The sequence below is a fragment of the Gigantopelta aegis genome, unplaced genomic scaffold (genome assembly GCF_016097555.1).
Source record: "Gigantopelta aegis isolate Gae_Host unplaced genomic scaffold, Gae_host_genome ctg3396_pilon_pilon, whole genome shotgun sequence".
Taxonomy (NCBI): Eukaryota; Metazoa; Mollusca; class Gastropoda; order Neomphalida; family Peltospiridae; genus Gigantopelta; species Gigantopelta aegis.
Window position 1 is genome coordinate 1 of NW_024533320.1, and position 7,175 is coordinate 7,175.

General features: G+C 32.0%; 1 pseudogene; it reads left to right on the top strand.

Moving 5' to 3' along the window:
• The first annotated feature begins 5,909 nt into the window (after positions 1–5,909).
• On the top strand, positions 5,910–6,972 carry LOC121392123 (annotated as a pseudogene).
• Positions 6,973–7,175: the final 203 nt, after the last annotated feature.

The following is a 7,175-nucleotide window of genomic DNA, read 5'->3' on the forward strand; positions in this document are numbered from 1 at the left end:
AGAGCTTACTGGAAGCTGTTCCCTGGAGATTTGTTTATAAAAATGGCAAGAGAAAAGACACATATTGGCCAACAACCATTCTCAATAGTAGCCGATATCAGGGTAACATATTATTATATTATCTATACATATTTCCTACTAATAGTGCTCTTGTAGGGGTAAAACATCACTATTCAACTCATAAGTAAAGAGTTTGGGCCGACTTGCCATAAAGAACATCAAGATGATTTCTATAAGTGACACTATTGCAATATTCTATCATAACATATGACTCAATTACTTAGAGACCAGACCAAATCCCCTTTTATTAATGGCTACCAAATATGGGACGGTGAGCTCGATATGTATGTTGTACATAATTGTACAACTGGTCTAGTTTCAAATCCTCTAAACATCCTATATGAAAGATGTGTAATATGAACAAAAGGGACCAGCATGTGGCCTGTCTGAAACATGATAACAGGTGGTACAGAAGACAACAAACAAGAAAATACTAAATTAATTCAATACTTTTTTAAATATGTGTCTTATTCATTAGGGTGGTTTCCATCAATGTTATGGACAACACTGTTACTTCCTACCATTCCTTTTTTAAGATCCAATTTATACTGATTGGGACTCCACTATAAAAACATTTACAAACACTACAACTAGTTCACCATCACACTGCCAACATTGTTAGATGGAGTTCTTACCCCAAAACATATGATCTCTAATAGAAGGTACAAGGATACTGCACTCACGGTAATCTAATCTTCAGTTATGTAAGTAAATGATACCTATTATCTAGGGAGTTACAGAACATGTGCCGATTTAAGTTTTTTTAATAAAACCTTGACTATGTACTGTGAAAAGAAAGAAGAGGTAAGCCCCTGTATATAACGGAGATTAATAAATTCTTATAGTTTCTGGGTTTATGAGGATTGCAATTCTGACCCTCCTGGATTTTTTGAATGCACACATTTGGCCAATGTATGTGAAATGGAAAAAAACAAGCCCATTCCTTAAATGGGTAATGTTGTTTAATACATACATCATTATGATTTCATTGCTATAGTAATATTACTCAATGGCATAAGAAATATGGAAGACTTAAAAAGAACAATAACAAATGAAATTAACAAATTTTATAAAAACTGTGCAATAAATTATGTTGAAACTTGATCATCACTTCATTCTCTGGTTTTTAAAAGTGACTTAGGTTCCAGTCCCAAGTCATGAATATTGGTTTCAGTCTGTGATGTGAAAGATGATACTAGTTTTAAAGGCTTAGCCTCATATCCTTGGTTCCCATTTTTTTGATGATGGAATAGGTTTTAGTCTGAAGTTATTATTGGTTTCAGTGTCTGAGGATGACCAAACATTGGATTCAACGTCTTTGTTTATCAGGTGATTGGAGAATGGGTTCCAGTCCCTCACTGCAATGAGATTTAGACTTAAAAGATTGTATTTGTTGTTAGTTAAAAATGTAGCTGTTAGTTGTTGTAATTGAGGGTTCCTAATAAGAGTATATACTACTTTCCAACGTGTCAAGCTCTTTGTAGACACTCGAGGATACTCATCAGATGAATCATTGTCCAGTTCTATTTCAGATAAGTCTATATTGAGTTTAAAATTGTGGAACTAAACACTATCTTACCTGTTGCATTTTTTTGATAGCTTTTATTAATAATTTTATAAAGACATGTATTACAGGATTATTTTGAGTATGGTCTAAATATAGATATCCAATATATAATTGATGACCTAGATCATGTGAGCCATAAACAAGTAGATCATGTGACAAAGTTTACCTGTATCATAGCTCTCAAATCCCTTCATAAGTACCACACGATCCAATCTAAATAATAGGAGTAACCCAAACCGATGGAATAGACATATTCTCAACATAGAAGAGAGTAGAACCGAGGACAACATTATAGAAGAAGAGAGCATATGTGTACCAATGGAAGAGAGACTACTAAAATAAACTAGACAAGACTGGTTATACTAACAGGACAAACCTGTTTCTGATGATAGTGTGTTTGTGGTTAGTTTTTTTTTATTGAATAAAAAAATACATGAAAATCCATTGAAACAATACACAATCAAAGAAAATATGAGAGGAAACTATAATAAAGACAATTAATTAAACCTTATTAGAAAAACAACCCCGTACGCAAGCCCAAATGAAAAATGTTGATTGTTTCTCCTAAAGCATATTGTAATTAGCCAGTATAGTACAACTGTTATTAATCCAATTACCCACGAAACGAGACATAATGTATAATCCACGCCCACACACAAATAACAATTTGATAACTGGCGTATCTCATTTGCATTCAACTATAACCAAAACATGTTAGGTGTATAGTATTGATTATCTTACTAGTCGCAATGATGGCTTGGATCTCTTAGGTTGGAAAAAAGAGTAATCCCCTTTTGCCAACTTCATCATGTGATTTCTAAAGAATATTAAACCACATGTTTACTTACAACCCACTCACCTGGCACTGCAATAAAATTTAACAATAAAACAGAATTAAATATAAATGCTATGAGTGGTCCTGCTACAAAAATACTAAAAAATGTTATTTGTTAGTCATGTGATAGTCATGTGACATACCATTTAACATAATAATGGTATCATCAATTGATGTTAGCAAACTTCCCATAATATCAGTATTATTAATAGGCCACCCACTATATCATCAACATTGCTATATATTTCACGTAAAATGTGTAGTGGAGCAGTAAATTGTGTACTAAAACTAAATTGTGCCTAGCAGTTAGCTATAATTAACACTAATGATCACCACAGGTAATGGAGGATCTTACTTGATAAAGAATGGTTGCCATGACAACAATAGCAGATAGAAATCCTACTGGATATTGCATCTACTATACTACGCAGATAATAAGATGGGTGTGTGTATCAGCAAGTACATTTACCTGCTCCAGGAGCATAATAATAACTGATGATTTTAACAATATATTTAATAATCACATTATTATATTCTGTTTTTTTGGATGTCTACAATATATCATGAATACTATCAATAATATGTCTTACTGTTGAAGTAAGTATTTGACATGAGACTCATAATATGTTATTGGTCATGATGTAATATCTACATATTGTATGAAATATTGAGAGAATAATACATTATACTACGTGACAATAGATTTCCATTGTGTTCTGTTAAGGCATAACTTCAAAAAGGTCTAACATATATTTCCAAATATACCATATAATGACAATTAATAAAAACATCACCGTCGGCAACCCAGTGACAGAAAACAAAAACATACTATATGAAATAATGTAACAAGGAGGTTACTCCTTTAATTAACATATAAATTACCTTGAGTGATGACATCCTCTTCTTCTGTATCTAGACAAGTACGTAAAAACAATCCAAATACTTGAATTTCATGTGGACCATCTTATAACAATAGACTGACAATAAACAGGTTTAACAAACTGGTCTTACGCGTAAGTAGTATAAATAAGACAATAATATATCCCATAAGAAGGAATACAGAAGTGACACAAGCAAAAATTGGAAAGAAGAACATTTGCTTGAAAAAAGACATGGATAAAGTTGTTAGTGCTAATGATGAATATGACAAAGTTAGGAAGTAGTAATCTTTGTTACTTTTTTTGACCATAAAGGATCTGAAAATATTTCTAGAAAGGTTGGAGTTGGATAAAACTCAAATCCTAAAATTAATAGAAGAGTCTAGAAGTCATAGCACCAAAGATACAAACATATATGTAAACGTTGTGGTGAAGAATGATAAGATTCACTGGTCTAAAGGAAAGTGGAACCTATAATGTACCACACCCACTATAACTTCACTTACACACAAGACCAGGTCTTTTCCAACAAGCACCTTGGCCCAAAATTTTAGTCTTGGTTGACACAGAGATCAAATAATTAATAGAATTATCTAAAAAAGATAATAATTATTCTTAAAATAGACATCATTGTGTACTTACTGATAGAGTTAAAAGTGTATTAGAAATTACTATTGACTTCATCTTGATATTCTTCATACAACTAGACACAATATAATGTGATATATTAACAATATATAAATATACCTTTTATTAAGTTACGGGACAATGAAAGTAGCATTAGGTGTTGGAGTTGTACTAGTAATACCAAGCATATTCTGTATTGTATTAAGTTGAGATACATTATATTATTAACAGCCACAAATAGGCAGCATTTGTTAAATTGACTGGCAATGAACACTTCATATTTAATGATAGCAGTCTCTATTGGTCACACAGAGAATATTCCCAACGTAATATTAGTTTTCTGGTAGACAGTGTCCTAGGTTAGCTTCCTGCCCCCCCCCTCCTCCAGAGACAGTATTTATTAATTATTGAACACTTTACTAACTAATAAAAATACTAATTACTACATCTAGATACTTTAAGTAAGTTCACTTCAAGTATTAAATCTGCATCAACTGGAATATATAGGGGGGACAAGCCCTGCCTCGACTAATAATTATTATAAAGTTTTTAAAACTGTCAATCTTTTCTAGCTCTTACGTGCTGATGGTGGTATCGTTAGTCGTCTTTACCACCCACTTTCATTCCTATTCTAAAGTAATTGATTGTAATACAATAGTCATTATATTACCTTTAATTCCACTGTCTAGTCCAGACATTACTTCCCCCTGACCTAAGTAAAGGTGACAGGTTTTTTGTCCCTTACTGATGAGATCGTTATGTCCAATCACACGCCCATTATATCGAATGTTGACCTAGCCAATGTTATAATACTTAATTAAAGTAGGCAGGTTTACCTTACGACCAGCCTTTGCCATTTACCAGTACCATAGGTCAGTTTCTTCAATAATTGTACCATTCAATAATGTTCTTTTGTAATTCTAATACAAATATAATAATAATAAAATCAAGTTATGCTTACCTCTTGTTTAACAGGTACATTTGTCAATGTACTAGTATCTATATTAACATCATCTTTGTTTTTCTTCTTTTTTGATTTCTTTTTCTTTTGTGGTAAACCTCCTCCGGAGTTGCTATGGTAACCTTACGTTTCCTAGAATTTTGAGTTTGTCTCTTTATTCTCTGGAGGAACTTTATTTTCTTCGAGTTCCTGTTAATGAATCAGTACTCTACTAGCATAAACCACACCCCTACCTGATCTGAAGTAATTTCTGAATAGTAGGTGATTGATAATGTAAATGTTGTAAGGAAGGGTAATCCATTGTATCAACAATGTCATTATCATATAATAAATGAGTAAACCCCTGTCTAAATGAGATAATTAAGACTATAATTGTATAGCAGCAATACCTCTAAGTCTTCATCTCCACTGAGGAGTGGGTCTCATACTCATTACTGCTAACTTCTCCCATTGAGTCTCTACAGCTTCTTCAATATAATAACCAGTTAAATGTACAACATGTGTCTTCTCAGAATTAGTTTTAATATAATAACTGTCATTTCTTCTCCTTCTGATATCTCTAAATTTATGACTGTTGATTATGACTGTCTGAATTATTTAGCAGACAATAATATAGTCAACTTATGCAATGACAGCATGGGACTTCTATTGATACTGGATCATCTCCAGGGTCTAATACCGCATGTGATACATGAAATGACTTATTTACAATAGAATTATATTGGTTGCCACGGTACAATTTAGTCCTACCAAAAATAATAAAAAATATTAAACTACTATCGTTTTTGACACTTACCCCAGAACATCTTTTTTTCCACGTGTTAATTGCGCATGCGCAGTTTGCTAGGTGTTCCTTTCTGTCTAATGGTGGACACGTTGTAGTGGATAGGGTAAGGTATCGCCTTCCATCTTCTTTTATATACGATATAAAGAAAGAAAAATAATTGTTATTTTGTTTAAATTAATGTTATTTTGCTCCAGTACATACAGAAATTGGTCAGGTATTCTAGAGAACCAGAAAACTCGACAAAGTGTATGTTAATAAAGTATTTTATTAAGTTCTATTTTTTATTAATGCACAGCATGTAAAGCTAGGGGTTTAATTTGAGAGTACATTTTAAAGTGAGTTCTTATAAACGTACTATTGCTAATGTATTAATATTAATATTAGAATCTCGTGAAACTGCTAAAGCTATTTAAACATATGAATTTTATACGTAAAAGCTATTAGATATTTGAAAGATGTCATTGCTCAGAAACAGATTGTGCCATTTTAGACGATTTAATGGAGGAGTTGGACGTTTAAAGCTCAGGTATACAATAAATGGGTGGAGTTAGTTATAACCCACCTTATAGTGTAAGAATCACAAGTGGCCACAAGGTCGTTGGGCCAAGAAAAGTGCTGGACCTTTTTTTGCAGTTATTTGAAAAATGCTGAGAGTAATGCCTGAAGTTAAGATGTTAAACACTGATGCTCTTGTTATTGAGCATATCGTGTCCCAGAGAGCACTAAAATGAGAAGACGAACCTATAGAGCTCATGGAAGAATTAACCGTAAGATATTGTTAATTTTTTAGTATATTATAGTGGTATCTTAGTATATGTTAATATATTATATAGTGTTATCTTAGTATTTGTATTATTGTTATCTTAGTATAGTTATATTATTAGTGTTATCTTAGTATATTGTTAGTATATTATTAGTGTTATCTTAGCATATTGTTAGTATATTATAGTGTGTTATCTAGTATATTGTTCGTAATTATTAGTGTTATCTTAGTATATTGTTAGTATATTATTAGTGTTATCTAGTATATTATTAGTATATCATTAGTATATTACTAGTTTATTAAAGTTATAGTATAGGGAATAAGGTTCTATTTTATAGCTTATATGAGCTCGCCATGTCATGTTGAGATGATCTTAACTGGAAAGGGATCAGCCTGTACCTAAACCAGAGGAAGGAGAAACAACAAAAAGAAAGTATCTCAAAAGAAAAATTAAACGACAAAAAGCTAAAGGCTGCTTTGATGGTTCAGACTAACATTTCATGTTGTAAGAGAATAATGAGTGATAAACTTTGATTTTCAGTGCGGGTGGGGTTAGTTCCTTGAAATTGTTCCATTTTAAAGTTGACTATTATAGACAATAGTCCTCTAGGAACTGGAGCTTCTTAGCACCGATTACGAATAGCATTGTACTGTAAATGCCATAATGGTAACCTGTTTATAATGTAATAAATAACTT